A 15,284-nucleotide genomic window follows, 5' to 3' on the forward strand; every position below is an offset into this window, starting at 1 on the left:
AGGTGTGTCCAAGGACGGGAAGGTATGGGTAACGGGAGAAGGGAACCTGAAGGTCGTGAACGAGGGACCTTAGCGCGAGCGCACGTCTCACAAGCCGCCACAAAACCCTCCACAGACTTACGAAGAGCCGGCCACCAAAATCTCCGAGCAATGAGATCTACCGTGGCTCTACTCCCGGGGTGACCAGCAAGAACTGTATCATGATGTTCCTTAAAGAGTTTGTGACGTAGCTCAGGAGGCACGAACAACTTCCCGGAGGGACAACGGGCAGGTGCCTCAGACTGGGCAGCCTGGACCTCGGCCTCCAAATCGGAATATAGAGCAGAAACAACTACCCCCTCCGCCAAAATGGGACCCGGGTCCTCGGAGTTTCCTCCTCCCGGAAAACAGCGAGAGAGAGCATCAGCCTTCACATTCTTGATCCCAGGGCGGAAAGTAACAACAAAATTAAATCTGGAGAAGAACAGAGACCATCTGGCCTGTCTCGGATTCATACGCCTGGCCGACTCCAGGTACGCCAGATTCTTATGGTCGGTAAAAACGGTGATAGGGTGCCTGGCCCCCTCCAACCAATGGCGCCATTCCTCGAAAGCCAACTTGATGGCCAACAACTCCCTATCTCCCACATCATAGTTTCTCTCTGCCGGGGAGAGTTTTCTAGAGAAAAAGGCACAAGGTCGCCATTTGGCAGGAGAGGGGCCCTGGGACAAAACTGCACCCACACCCACCTCGGAAGCATCCACCTCAACAATAAAAGGTAAGGAAACATCGGGATGCACCAAGATGGGAGCAGACGCAAAACTCTCTTTAATCTTAGAAAAGGCTGCAAGCGCCTCCTCCGACCAAGAGGAAAAATCCGTCCCCTTTTTTGTCATGTCAGTAAGGGGTTTGACAATAGAGGAATAATTCAAAATGAACTTTCTGTAGTAGTTAACAAAACCCAGAAAGCGCATCAATGCCTTCTGATTTTCAGGAAGCTCCCACTCCAGCACAGCACGGACCTTCTCCGGATCCATGCGAAAACCAGAAGCAGAGAGGAGAAAACCCAGAAATTGAATCTCTGATACCATAAAAAGACATTTCTCCAGCTTGGCATACAGTTTATTTTCCCGCAGTATCTGCAGGACCTGAAAAAGATGATCCTGATGAGTCTGAACATCAGGGGAAAAAATCAAAATATCATCAAGATACACCAATACAAATTTCCCCATTAAATGATAGAAAATACTATTAACAAAATGCTGAAAGACGGCCGGAGCATTCATCAGGCCGAAAGGCATAACGAGATTCTCGAAATGCCCGTTAGGGGTATTAAAGGCCGTTTTCCATTCATCCCCCTCTCTGACCCTGACCAGGTTGTACACGCCTCTCAGATCCAATTTGGAAAACACCTTGGCCCCAACAATTTGGTTGAAGAGGTCCGGGATCAGAGGAAGGGGATAGGGATCGCGAATCGTTATACGGTTCAGCTCCCTAAAATCTAAGCAAGGTCTCAGAGAGCCATCTTTTTTTTTAACAAAAAAAAAACCCGCGGCAACAGGCGACTTTGAGGGACGAATATGCCCCTTCTCGAGACTCTCAGAGATATAGGTTCGCATTGCGAGTCTCTCCGGTTGTGAGAGATTGTAGAGGCGTGCCTTTGGCAGCTTGGCGCCGGGAATGAGGTTAATGGGACAGTCAAACTCCCGGTGAGGAGGTAGCTCCTGAACACCGCTCTCGGAAAACACATCCGAGAAATCAGAGAGAAATGATGGCAGAGTTTTAGTAGACACCTCTGCAAGAGTGGCTGTGAGACAATTCTCTCTACAAAAGTCACTCCACTCATTTATTTGCCTTCCTTGCCAATCAATAGTGGGGTTATGTCTAGTGAGCCAGGGTAGCCCCAAAACTAGAGGAGAAGGCAATCCGTTAAGGACAAAACAAGATATCTCCTCCACATGAGTGTCACCTACAGCTAGCCGGATATTGTGAACAATGCCTTTCAGAGATCTCTGCGAGAGTGGGGCAGAGTCAATAGCAAAAACAGGTATATCCTTTTCTAATGTACAAACCTGAAAACCATGCAAGGCTACAAATTAAGTGTCAATAAGATTGACGGCCGCTCCACTATCGACAAAAATCTCACAAGGAATGAGCTTGCTCTCTAGCGCCACCCTGGCAGACAGGAGAAAACGGGAACTGCAGGTCAGAGGAAAAGCATCAATTCCCACATCAACTTTGCCCAAAGTAGCAGATGAAGCAGAACTTGATGATCTACCTCTTGAGGTTTTTCTCTTATTATCGCTCTTAGTACAGTTCAGGAATCTCCTAGACGGACAAACATTTGCCAAATGACCTATGCCCCCACAACAAAAACACACCATATTCTGAGGACTAAATCCTCTTTTATCAGGGGCAAGTCGGCCTAGCTGCATGGGCTCCTCCTCAGAGGGGAGCGAGACAGGATGAGACCCCTGCATACTGAATGAGTCCGCACCATTGCCCCTAGACTGACAATGACTGGACAGAGAGGTCTTGTTTCTTTCCCTTAGACGCCTGTCAAGGCGTACCGCCAATGACATGGCAGACTCTAAGGATGTTGGTCTCTCATGGAAAGCAAAGGCATCTTTCAAATCCTCTGAGAGACCATGACAGAACTGACTTCGGAGTGCAGCATCATTCCAGCCTGAATCAGCTGCCCATCTCCGAAATTCAGAACAATAAAGCTCCGCAGACAGTTTGTTCTGGCATAGAACACGTAAGTTCGATTCTGCCAGAGCAACACGATCCGGGTCATCATATATCTGCCCCAGGGCCACAAAAAACCTCTCCACGGATCGCAGGGAAGGATCCCCTGATGGCAGCGAAAAAGCCCAAGTCTGAGCATTACCTCTGAGCAGGGAGATGACAATCCTCACCCTCTGTTCCTCATTACCAGAGGAGTGGGGACACAAACAAAAATGGAGTTTACATGCCTCTCTGAAGCGAACAAAATTCTCACTGCCCCCGGAGAACGTTTCCGGAAGTGAGACCTTTGGCTCGCAACAGACTCCATGAGCCGGAGCAGAGCCCAATGCTTGTAGCTGAGTCAGAGATTGACGCAGATCCGCTACTTCCAAAGAAAGACCCTGCATGCGGTCAACCAGGTCAGAAAGCGGATCCATGTCAACAAGGACGGTTTTGGTGGATTATAATGTCACGGCTGTTTAAGGGTAACAAGAGTATACACAGTAAAAAGAGCTACTGACCGGACCCCAAACTAGGGAAGAGAAAGGGTGACCCCTGTCAGACCCTCAACACTCTCCCTATGCTGCTAAAGCACATGCCCGGATCCAAATGGTGGAACGAGGCATGCCCGCGTACCTTAGACTGATGAGCCCTGTAACCCCTACAATAGTGGAAGGGGCACGGCCACCGATGCCCTGCACAAAATATGGAGGGAACCGGGGCCACCTCGGATCCAGTCAGGAAATCACCAGGTACATAACAAAGTCTGCACACTTAGCTGATGGAGCTGCAGCCGCAGAGAAGACGGATCCACGGACCGCTGGCAATATCCGGAGTGCTTGCAGCAGCAGAACACAGGTCCAGAGAACTAGTAGCTAAAGGAGTGAAGATACTCAAGGCAGAGCTACAACTGAAAAGAGAAATATAATCCACGCCCTGCAATAGGAGGAGGGGTGATTTAAAGGCAGAGAAATCAAACGCAGGAGAGACAGCTGGGAGTAAGACCTAATCACAGGGGCGGAGAAACAGAACAGTGAGAAAACCTCCAACCCTAAGTGACATCATCACAGGGGTGGAGACACAGAGCTTTGAGAACGTCTCAAAGCTCTGGTAGTGACAAGAACTTGTCCCTGATCCACTGAAATGGTTGCAACACCTCTTGCACCAATAAATCTCCTACAGTTAGTATACCCGCTGACGCCCAAAGCGACAGATCTGTTTGGGGAAGCAATGCGCGTATAGTTGAAAAAGGGAGAGAAGCAATTGTAGGGGGACTATCTGCGTCTGCTAGGACGTGATACCTGGACCACGCCTTCAAGGATGCTGACACCACCGGGCCTAACTGTGTGGGAGTGGGTATTGTCCAAAATGGCAGGCTTAACAATAGGCTTAACAAAAGGAATACGGAGCAGCCTGGGAAGCCTCGAGCTGGACCCACGGTAGATCTTGAGAAGGTTTAGTCCACCCCTTTAACATGGAGACTAGCGAAGTAATATAATACATTTTCAAATCAGGTAGTGCTAGGCCCCCCCTATTGCGTTCCCTTATCATTATTTCTCGAGCTATCCTAGGGTGCTTCTTGTTCCATATATATTTAGATAACATTGAATGTGCTTTAGAGAAAAACTTATCAGGGATGGAAATTGGTAGGGTGCGGTACAAGTATAAGAACTTGGGCAGGACAAACATTTTGAACGTGGCAATCTTCCCCAACCACGAGGTGTCATACCTGGCAAAGTCTGAGAGTTCCCTCTCCGTGGATTGCAATAAAGCCTCATAATTCTGGGTATACAGCAGGCTTTGGGATGAGGACACATTCACTCCTAGATACTTAATGCTATCCAATCTCCAGTCGAATTTCCATAAGTTGTGCAAAGTTCCTACCTGGTGACCCGGCATATTAAAAAGCAAGGCCTGCGTTTTGGAGGCATTCAAGTGGTAATATGAAAGGACCCCATATTGGGAAATTTGAGCCATTGCTTCCTTTAGAGACACTAGAGGGTTGGTTAGGGTCAAGCAGACGTCATCTGCATACAGGGATATGACATGAGAACACCCACCTATAGTAACCCCTGTTATGTCGTGGTCCCTTCTTATCGCCTGAGCTAATGGCTCCTTGGCTATTATAAATATAAGGGGCGAGAGGGGGCACCCCTGACGCGTCCCATTCGTGAGCTCAAATATATCAGATAAGGCACCATTCACATATGTCCTAGCCGTAGGATTGCTATAAAGTGCCTTAATGGCCGTTATCCCCAGTATGTGTCCCGTTATCCCCATAGTTTCCAGTACTGAAAAGGCAAAGGCCCAGCGTAGCCTATCAAAGGCCTTCTTCACATCGAGAGCAAGAGCCAAGGTAGGGATCTTATATCTCTGGACGTGGTGCAAAATACCTAGGAGGCGTCTTGTGTTGTAATAAGTCTGCCTGGTCGGGACGAATCCTGCTTGGTCCACATGAATGAGTGCTGGGAGAATTTTAGCTAAACGAGTGGCCAGTAGTTTCGCGTAGATCTTTACATCCTGGTTCAGCAGGGAAATTGGCCTAAAATTTTGGGGCCTGTCCGGTTCTTTGCCTGGCTTGGGGAGAGTTATTATTAGAGCTTGCAGATTCTCCGCTGGCAGGGAACCTCGGTTCATAGCCGACTGACAGAACTCTTTTAGAAAGGGGCTAATGATCTGTTTTAGTTCCTTATAGTAGTGACTTGCAAAGCCATCAGGGCCAGGCGCTTTGTCTCTTGGAAGGGACGTGATCACTGCTTCCACCTCCCCGGCCTCAATCGGAGAATTAAGACCCAGAAGCTGGGAGCTATCCAATGTGGGCAACTCCAGGGACCTAAGATAGTGGTTAACTTGAGCATTGATCTCATCTGGCGTAGGTTGGGTATTACGCAAGTTGTACAAATCAGCATAATACGCCTTAAAGCCATTGGCAATATCTATTGGGGAATAGATCTTCTCCTGCGTATGTGGATGAATAATATGAGGTATTCTACTTTTAGTACACCGGGCCTTAAAACGCGAGGCCAACAACTTCCCCGCCTTATTATCTTGTGAATAATAGGACGCCTTCGATTTTCTGTGCATTTTTTCAAAGGTGGAAAGCATATATCCTCTCAACTCCTGTCTGAGGCCTCTTATTTCCTCAGCCAGAAGTGGAGAAGGTCTCGCTTTGTTGTTAGTTTCCACCAGTCGCAATCTGGCCAATATGTCTGTCATTTTGGCTTCCATGCGTTTTTTCCTAATCGCCCCTGCTGTATAAAGGATCCCCTAACGAATGCCTTATGGGCGTTCCACAGAGTTACGGGGTCTGTTTGCGAGGGATCATTTAGTTGGAAAAACTCCTTCACATCTGCCTCTATTTTGGACCTATATTGGGGATCGGCTAATAGGAATGGACTACTTCTCCACATATATGTTTGAGGGGAACTAACCTTTTCTGAGATTTCCAGAGTTATAGCCGCGTGGTCTGACCATTTGATAGTTTCTAGGGAGGAGGCTTGCGCCTGTGGGAGAAGTGCTCTGTCCACCAGAAACATGTCCAGTCTGGAGTACATATTGTGAACTCCCGAGTGGAATGAGTAGTCCCTGCTAGGGAGGGGGTGGCCCTTGTTGTGGGCGAAGAGGTGTCAACCATAGGGTCTGAGGTTACGTTGAAGTCCCCACAAACCACCAATTTTCCCTGTTGCCTTTTTCTAACCACCTTCAAAACCTTGCGGAGGAAATGCAATTGACCCTTATTGGGTGCGTATAATGCTACTATTGTGAACAACACGTTGTTCAGTGTACATATCAGTATAACATATCTCCCCATAGTATCCGCATGGTCCGCTATATGCTTAAACACAACTGTATTCTTAACTGCTATCATGACCCCCCTAGATTTAGTATGAAAGTGTGATTGAAATATGTGGGGGAACAGAGGGTGCTTTAACCTAAACGCATCATTTTGAAGCAAGTGTGTTTCCTGAATTCCCAAAATGTCACATTTCAACAGTTTAGCTTCCCTCCACAGATGGGACCTACGCATAGGACTGTTTAAGCCATTGGCATTCAGACTAGCAAAGGTTATTACCATTATATATCAGAATAAACAGCAATTGCATAGTAGTAGGTAATAAAGTAGAAATCAAACACGGAACGACTCCCAGCGAGGACGTCCGCGTCTTCCTGACAAAGGTAGCACTCGTAGATACAGGCAAATCGTTAATACTAAACATCTGCAGCCCCCCAAAACAGAGGAGATACGACAGCAATAACATCTCAACATAAAACATATAGAGCCTGATAAGACTCCTTACCAAGTGTAGGGCAAATGTCCTGTCTGCAACCTAGGACAAAAAGGCATGCAAGGATGACAAAACCTGTACTGACGTACAGCACCTGATTGGCAAGGTACACTCGCCCTGAATGAAGCTGTATTCAGTGAACTCTCGACCAGTCTTTCTGGACTTTAGCAGGGGCCTGGTGTGAAGTTTCCTCAGCTGCGTGGACAGGGATGTTCCATCTTTGCAGTAGCTTCAGCCCCTCTTCCAAAGCCTTAACAGCATGGATCTCTCCCCCATGATGAATCAACAGGCGCACCGGGAAACCCCACCTATAAGGTATGTCCGCGCTTCTAAGGGCCGCTGTGACTGGTAAAAAGGCTCTTCTCAGTCGCAGGGTAGCCGCAGACAGATCCGCATATATGAGCACCTTGTGGAAAGGCGCAGGAAGGCCTCCGTTTTTCCTCACAGACGCCAGCAGCTGTTCTTTGATTTTGAAGAAATGCACCCTAGCTAGTACATCTCGGGGAACCGACTCATCCAGGTGGCGCGGGCGCGGTACACGGTGCGCCCTGTCTATTTCCAGATCTCTCTCGTGACAGTCCGGTAACACCGCTTTCAGGAGAGACCGCACGTAATCAGGAATATCCTTGGGGGACACCGACTCTGGGATCCCTCTCAGCTTGATATTATTTCGCCTGCTTCTGTCTTCCAGGTCGGCCATTTTGGCTTTAATGCTCTCCACCTCTGCTTCCAAATCTGCGTGTGCGTCAATTAACGCATTATGCGAGGCCGCAAAGTCCCCAAATTTATTTTCCAGGTGGTCTGTCCGGGCCCCCAAATCTGCAATGTCTGAGCGTATCGGAGCTATTATGGACTTTATGTCCAACAACATTGAGCGTCTCTGTAGGATCAGCATGTCCCTCATGGCAGTGTCTGTGAGGGCAGTATTAGACACTGGTAACGCTTGCAGCGCCGCTTCCCCTTCATCATTTGGGGTTGTCTGGGCAGGCTTAGTGGCCCCCCCCGGAGGTGTAGAAACAGTCCCCCAACTGGTCTGTGACCATGAAGTGTCCTGATGGCCTGAGGCGAGTTCCCGCAAAGCCCCGCCAGGTGAGTGGACTCTGCCACCCTGGCCATATGCTTCGGTCCGATTTGCGGCTTCGTCTGGACCCCCGCCTGCGTCCGTTTCTCCGTCCCCCAGACCCAGCTGGGTATGAAGCGCCGAGTCTGAAAGTGATCTCCGCAGGCTCGGAGCAGTCAGCGGCGCATCTGTAGTCACTCCGCGCTTACCGGGAGGGACCGTGTCATTTCCGGCGCCATCTTGGATTTCTCTGGCGTCTCTGGAAAAGTAAAACTTCATGAGTTTAGGCTGCTTAGCCGCCTTCTTTCTTCGCCCCGTCATGATTGGGGGGTGTTTCTCCCTGCTAGAAAGTGCAGTTGGGTCTCAGTGTTGGATGATAAGTCCGCTTTTAGTCGCTTTAGACGGTGCTGGCACGGGAGCTCAGGCTCTACACACCCATCCGCCTAGGCAGCCAGACCACGCCCCCGCAGAAAAACACTCTAAACCAGTGGTTCTTAACCTGGGTTCGATCGAACCCCAGGGGTTCGGTGAGTCAGTCTCGCGGGTTCGGCCGCCGGCCCTAGGGGGCCGTTTTGATAGGTGGCTGCCACAAGACAGGAAAATATTTATTTCCTGTTACTCAGACTCCTTTTGCGCCCGCTGCGGCTCATGATCAGAAGAGCCGAGCGAGCGCAATGATTTTGCTTCCGCCAGACGCCGGATGTGAACGGCATATGACGACATGACGTCATATCCGGCGGCTGCGCGGCGGTGGATCTAGTGACTGCACAGCATGGTGGCGGCGGCGGCATCCTGTCCCTCCTGCACACAGACACCGGCATCACTGAGCTAAGCTGACCTGTTGTACTACAGGTAAGAGTAAAGGGGCTTGGAGGACCTATTGTGTATTGTATTTAAGGGGTCAGCATTGTATTGGAGGGGGGTTAGCAGTGTATTAGGGGAAGGGGGTTAGCAGTGTATTAGGCAAAGGAGGGATCATCAGTGTATTAGGGGAAGGGGGATCATCAGTGTATTAGATAGTGGAGAGGGGGGGCAGTAGTATATTAGGCGCAGTGACTTATGGGGCTGACATAGATTTTTTTTTCCAGGGCTGCTTTGTATCCCCAGTCCGGCCCTGGAGGTCAAGACACACACCCGACTCGCCCCGCTTGTCCATCATTGGCTGCAGGTGATCACGCAACATCGCTTGGCCTATCCCTTCATACTAACTATGTTGAGCAAAAAAAGAAAGTGGTCGGACGAATATGTACAATATGGATTCACATGTATAACGGAACGTGATGGGAGTCAGCGTCCTAACTGTATGATTTGCAATGCCAAGTTGAGCAATTCTAGTCTAGCACCGGCAAAACTAAGAGAACACTTCCTTAAGCTGCATGGAGATGGAAAATACAAGAACACAACGCTCGCTGAATTCAAGGTGAGGAGAGCCAGATTCGATGAAAAGGCTAGTCTGCCTGTTCTCGGCTTTGTACCCATCAACAAACCGATCCTCATAGCATCGTACGAAGTTGCTTACCTGATCGCAAAGCAGGGCAAACCCCACACCATTGGTGAAACACTCATAAAACCAGCTGTGTTGAAGATGGCGAATATCATGCTGGGAAAAGTGGCTGAAGTTAAGTTATCCCAAATTCCTCTTTCAAATGACACCATCAGCGACAGAATAGAGGACATGAGCAAAGACATCTTGGCTCAAATAGTTGCAGATCTGATTTCAAGCCCGGCAAAATTCAGCCTTCAACTCGTCGAGACCACAGACGTCTCCAATCTAAGCCAGCTTGCAGTATTTGTGCGCTATGTGAAAGATGACGTGATAAAGGAAGAGTTTTTATTTTGTAAGCCTCTTACAACAACAACTAAGGCAGCCGATGTGAAGAAACTTGTGGATGACTTCTTCAAAGACAACAATCTTTCGTGGGATATGGTTTCTGCAGTTTGTTCGGATGGAGCTCCAGCCACGCTGGGAAGAAAGTCTGGTTTTGGTGCGCTAGTGAAAGCCGATGCACCACACATCATTGTTACGCATTGTATTCTGCATAGGCATGCATTGGCAACAAAAACCTTGCCTCCAAAACTGGCAGAAGTATTAAAAATTGTAGTGGAATGTGTGAACTATGTGCGAAATAGTGCTCTGAGGCACCGCATCTTCAGGGAGCTGTGTAAAGAAATGGGATCTGAATTTGAGGCACTTCTGTACCATTCCAACGTTCGGTGGTTATCCCGGGGACAGGTGTTGAGTCGTGTTTTTGCCGTGCGTGTGGAATTAGCCCTGTTTTTGCAAGAGCACCAACATTGTCATGCTCGTCCGTTTACTACAAGTTTCCATCCTTAGTTTTCCCTAGGTGACCTGTTGGAAGGTTATCCCTCTACTGTTCTACTACTGAACTGCCCACGGAGCACGTGTATCCTTTTATGGCGGGGGACAATCTCGCTCAGCAGAAGTAGAGAGGTTGTAACGTTACTGTTGTACCCGGTTTCATGGAGGACTCGTGCCTCAGCCTGCTGGAGGACGTAATGCAGGCGCGATTTTTTGGTTCCAGTTTTAGTTTTTACAATTTTTTGGGTTTGGGGATTGTTTACAGTATATCTGTGTTGATGCTCTGTATCTGTGATATCATGCTTGCCTGTCGGTGCACTAATGCTATAGTATTGTCTGTACCTACAACACTCACGTTATGTCATGTTATTAGCTGGGTTGTGTTCCTAGTATCTAAATATGGCTAATGTATTTACTATTGTTAGCTGGAATGTGCGCGGTCTGGGTGATCCGTCAAAGCGATTTGCCGTGCTGGATTATCTACGCCCGCACTTTCCCGCTATTATATGTTTACAGGAAACCCATTTTCTACAGGAAGGGGCACAGGCATTCCATAGGTCATGGATGAGCCATACATTTCATTCAGTGTTTTCTAGCTATTCCCGCGGGGTTAGTATCCTGGTTCATAAGTCAATCCCTTTCCAGGTCCGGTCATCCAGTGTTGACCCTGACGGCCGCTTTGTATGTATACACTGCACTATCTATACGCAGGAGTACCTGCTGGTGTCAATATATATACCTCCACCTTACAGTAGTGTGGCGTTGAGAGGCGCCCTGACATTTATTAATTGTAATCCTGAAATTCCAGTCCTTATGGTGGGGGACTTCAATAACACTATACACCCCTACTGGGATAGACATGGGGGGACGCAGGTGGATGCTGAGGGTCCTGTTTCATCCTTTGGCAGATTGGTGGAGGAAGTGGCCCTGATAGATTTGTAGCGTGTCCGTCACCCCAAGGTGCGTCAGTTTTCTTGCTATACTAGATCACATGAGGCCTTGTCACGCATTGATCTGGCGCTGGGATCTGAGTTGGTGTGTAGGCAGGTGGAGGAGGTGAAATATCTGGCTAGGGCTTTGTTTGACCATTCCCCTCTGCTTTTGCGTTTGGCCACCGCGCCCGCGGTTCCGGTCTCTCAGCGGTTGTGGACATTTAACTCTTTCTGGCTGCAGGTGATTGATTGTTCCCATGTCAGCTCCACTATACAGGAATATTTTACCTTAAATGTAGGCTCAGCTGCAGGCGGGATGGTGTGGGACGCCATGAAGGCCTGCCTAAGGGGTACGCTTATTCAAGGGATTAGTAGGGCCAAACTTAAAAGTAGACAGTTTGGAGAGTTTTTGAGGGATCGCGTGGGGGTGACGGAGGCGCAGTATGTTGAAAAGGGTGATCAGTTATCTCTATCCGTCTGGAAGGAGGCACAGGACGCATATAACTCGCACGTTGTGGAGCTTGCACGTACTAAACAATCTTTTCAGCGTCAGAAGTATTACGATGAAGGAGAGAAGGCGGGCCACTTACTGGCTACTGTGGCTAGGGCGCAGACTGCGTCAGCATATGTTACGGCTTTACAGGGGGAGGACGGAAGGGAAATAGTGGATAGCCAGGCCATAGTGTCGGTGTTCCGTGCTTTTTATGCTGATTTGTACCGATCGCGTCTAGATTATAATAGGGAAGATATCTCATTGTATTTGCAGGGGGTATCCTTGCCTAAGTTGTCAGACTCAGATAGTGCTTATTTAAATGGCCCGCTACAATTACTGGAAATCGAGGAGGCGGTGGCCTCTATGGCAAATAATAAGTCCCCAGGTACTGATGGGCTGCCGGTGGAAATCTATAAGAAGTTTGGAGACATCTTATTGCCCCAGCTGCTGCAGGTTTATCAGGAGGCCTCAGAGACTGGGTCGCTTCCTGCTTCAATGCAAGAGGCTATTATCGTGGTTCTTCCCAAACCTGGGAAGAATCCACTTCTTCCGGATTCCTACCGGCCAATCTCATTGTTACCCACAGATATAAAGATACTGGCCAAGGTGCTGGCTCTACGCCTTTCTAAGGTCATCTCCTCCATTGTGCATATGGATCAGTCAGGATTCTTACCGAACAGATCTACAGCGATTAACATCCGACGCCTTTATCTTAATATGCAGATTCCGGTAGATAACCCGGGGGATAGAGTCATTTGTTCCTTAGATGCCGCTAAGGCATTCGATAGTATAGAGTGGGAGTACTTGTGGGAGGTACTGGAGAGGTTTGGGTTGGGAGATAACTTTATAGCGTGGGTACGGTTGTTATATGGTGGGCCTACAGCTCGAGTACGGGTGAATGGAGGTTTATCAGAAAAGTTTCGGCTTTATAGGGGTACTAGGCAGGGTTGCCCCTTATCTCCATTGCTATTTGCCCTGGCTATAGAACCATTGGCGGCTATGATTCGGAGTCATGCGGACATCATTGGGTTTAAGCGGGGCGGGTTTCAGGAGAAAATAGCGTTGTATGCGGACGATGCATTACTGTTCCTGGCTGAGGCTAGAGAATCCCTTCCAGTAGTTATGGATGTGATTGGTACTTTTGGGCAGTACTCTGGCCTGGTTATCAATTGGAGTAAATCATCCCTCCTTCCTATGGATCATGTAGATCACTCTGCGGATTACGCTCAGTCAGGATTACAGGTGCTGAGTGAATTCAAGTATCTGGGGGTGGTGGTGTCTAGGAAGCTTACTGATTATGAGAAACTGAATTTATCTCCCCTCATGGGCAGATTCAAACAAAAACTTCATGTCTGGTCTAAGCTGCCGCTATCAGTGGTAGGACGGATTAATCTTATCAAGATGATCTGGATGCCGCAGCTGCTTTATCTACTACATAATTCCCCCATATGGTTACCGCTCAGGTTCTTTCACTCAATTAATAGGCTGTTTAGGGAGCTTATATGGAGGGGGGGTTCAGCTCGACTACGGCTGGAAATACTGCAGAGAGGTAAAGCTGATGGGGGATTGGCTCTTCCAAACCCGTGGGTGTATTTCCTAGCTTCCCAACTTCAGCATATGAGGGGCTGGGAAAGGGGAGAGGGAGATACTCAACATAGGCTACTGAGAGACTTTTTGGTGGTGTCAAATCTCTATGAGGCGTTAGAAGCGGAAAAGCTGAAGCTGTCGGGTGTGGTGTTCCCTACACTGCGCCTCTTGCATAAAATATGGTGGAAAGTGAGGGACATGCAGGGCATTAAAGGCGTAACGCAGTATACTTCTATATGGGACACCCGGTGGTTGCCTAATTTAGGTTCTTTGCAGGGAATGGGGGGTTGGCGTGACAGGGGTATTATTAGAATTCACCAACTTATTGATAATACTGGTCTTAAATCTTATGAGCAACTTCAGACGGAAACTGGATTGCCGTCCTCCAATTTCTATAGGTACTTGCAGCTGCGCCATGCCTTCCGGGCTGACCAGGACGGCGGCATGTTGAGCACGGTACTTCAAAACAAGATTATTGTGTTTATAGAGAGGAGGGATTCCTCCTCTGGAGTTATCTCTTTGCTTTATCAGGCCTTGTTGGATCTATTTTTGCAAGACCACCCGATAAATAGTAGGACAAAATGGGAAGCGGAGATGGGGCCGTTAGAGGAAACCCAGTGGCAGGAGATATTGGAGAGGATTCCGCAGCTCTCTCTCAGCGAGGCCCATAGGCTGTCGCACCTTTATCTAATTCATAGGGTTTATAGGACTCCTCAGTTCCTGTTTAATATTGGTCTTCGGGTAGACTCCAAATGCCCGCGATGCGGGGAGGAGGATGCGGATATGCTGCACATGCTGTGGTCGTGCTCGGCCCTGGAGGGTTTTTGGCGCGCAGTGCTGCATCTCATTGACTCTCTGTATGAAGTTACGCTGGATGTGACGCCATTTGTCTGTGTATTGGGGTATGTGGAGGACTTGCCAATCACTGAGCCCAGGAAAATAGCAGTGGCCAGAATGTTGTATATGGCTCGCAAGCTGATTGCTCAACATTGGCTGGATGAGGGTAGTCCTAGTAAATCCGAATTTGTAGCTAAGATTAATTGGTTACTTAACTTGGAACGAGGGGTCTATAGAAAGAGGGGTGCCATGGCCAAATTCGAAAAGCTCTGGACTCCTTGGATCGATGCCCCCGGGTTGGCGTCCAGGGAACTTCAGAGATACCGTCTGGGATTAGTGTGAGGGCTTTATCGATCATTGTACGTATTTGGCTCGGTGATTGGCGATTTCTCACTGAAGACATGGTATGCTTTTGCGATATGTAATGTGGGGAGGGTATGGCCGATGACAGATGTATGGTCCAACTTCGATTATAAGATCATAAACTGTCTTTCAATATTTTGTGGGAATGTTGTAGGGATGGGGCTTGTGCCTGTGTACTTTGAATGCAATTGCACTGATGTAACCGGATGCTGCAGCTATGGAAGATGGAGGGCATCACACTGATGGTTTGTGGGGGGAGGGTATGTGGGGGGTGGGGCCTTACGTTTGTAATATTAAAAACTGCTAATAAAAAAATTACTTAATTCAACATTGTCATGCAGATTGCTTCAAAGATTCTGAGTTCATTCTCATTTTAGCGTACATGACTGATATCTTTGCAGCTCTAAATCATCTCAATCAACAGATGCAGGGCGGTGGAGTCAACATCATCGAAGCGAAAGAAAACCTGAAGGCTTTTCAAAAAAAGCTACCATTATGGAAACGACGAATAGAGAACGATAACTTCGCAAACTTTCCCCTGCTAGACGACTGTGTAAGTAAGATCGAAGATGTATCTGGAATCGGAGACATTTCTGTACCCACGGAACTGAAGCAAGCAATTGCCACGCACTTAGATGAGCTTGCAACGTCTCTTGATGGATACTTCCCTACAAGAGAGTCATATCCAGCATGGGTGAGA

Source organism: Bufo gargarizans, chromosome 5 (genome assembly GCF_014858855.1).
Source record: "Bufo gargarizans isolate SCDJY-AF-19 chromosome 5, ASM1485885v1, whole genome shotgun sequence".
Lineage (NCBI taxonomy): Eukaryota > Metazoa > Chordata > Amphibia > Anura > Bufonidae > Bufo > Bufo gargarizans.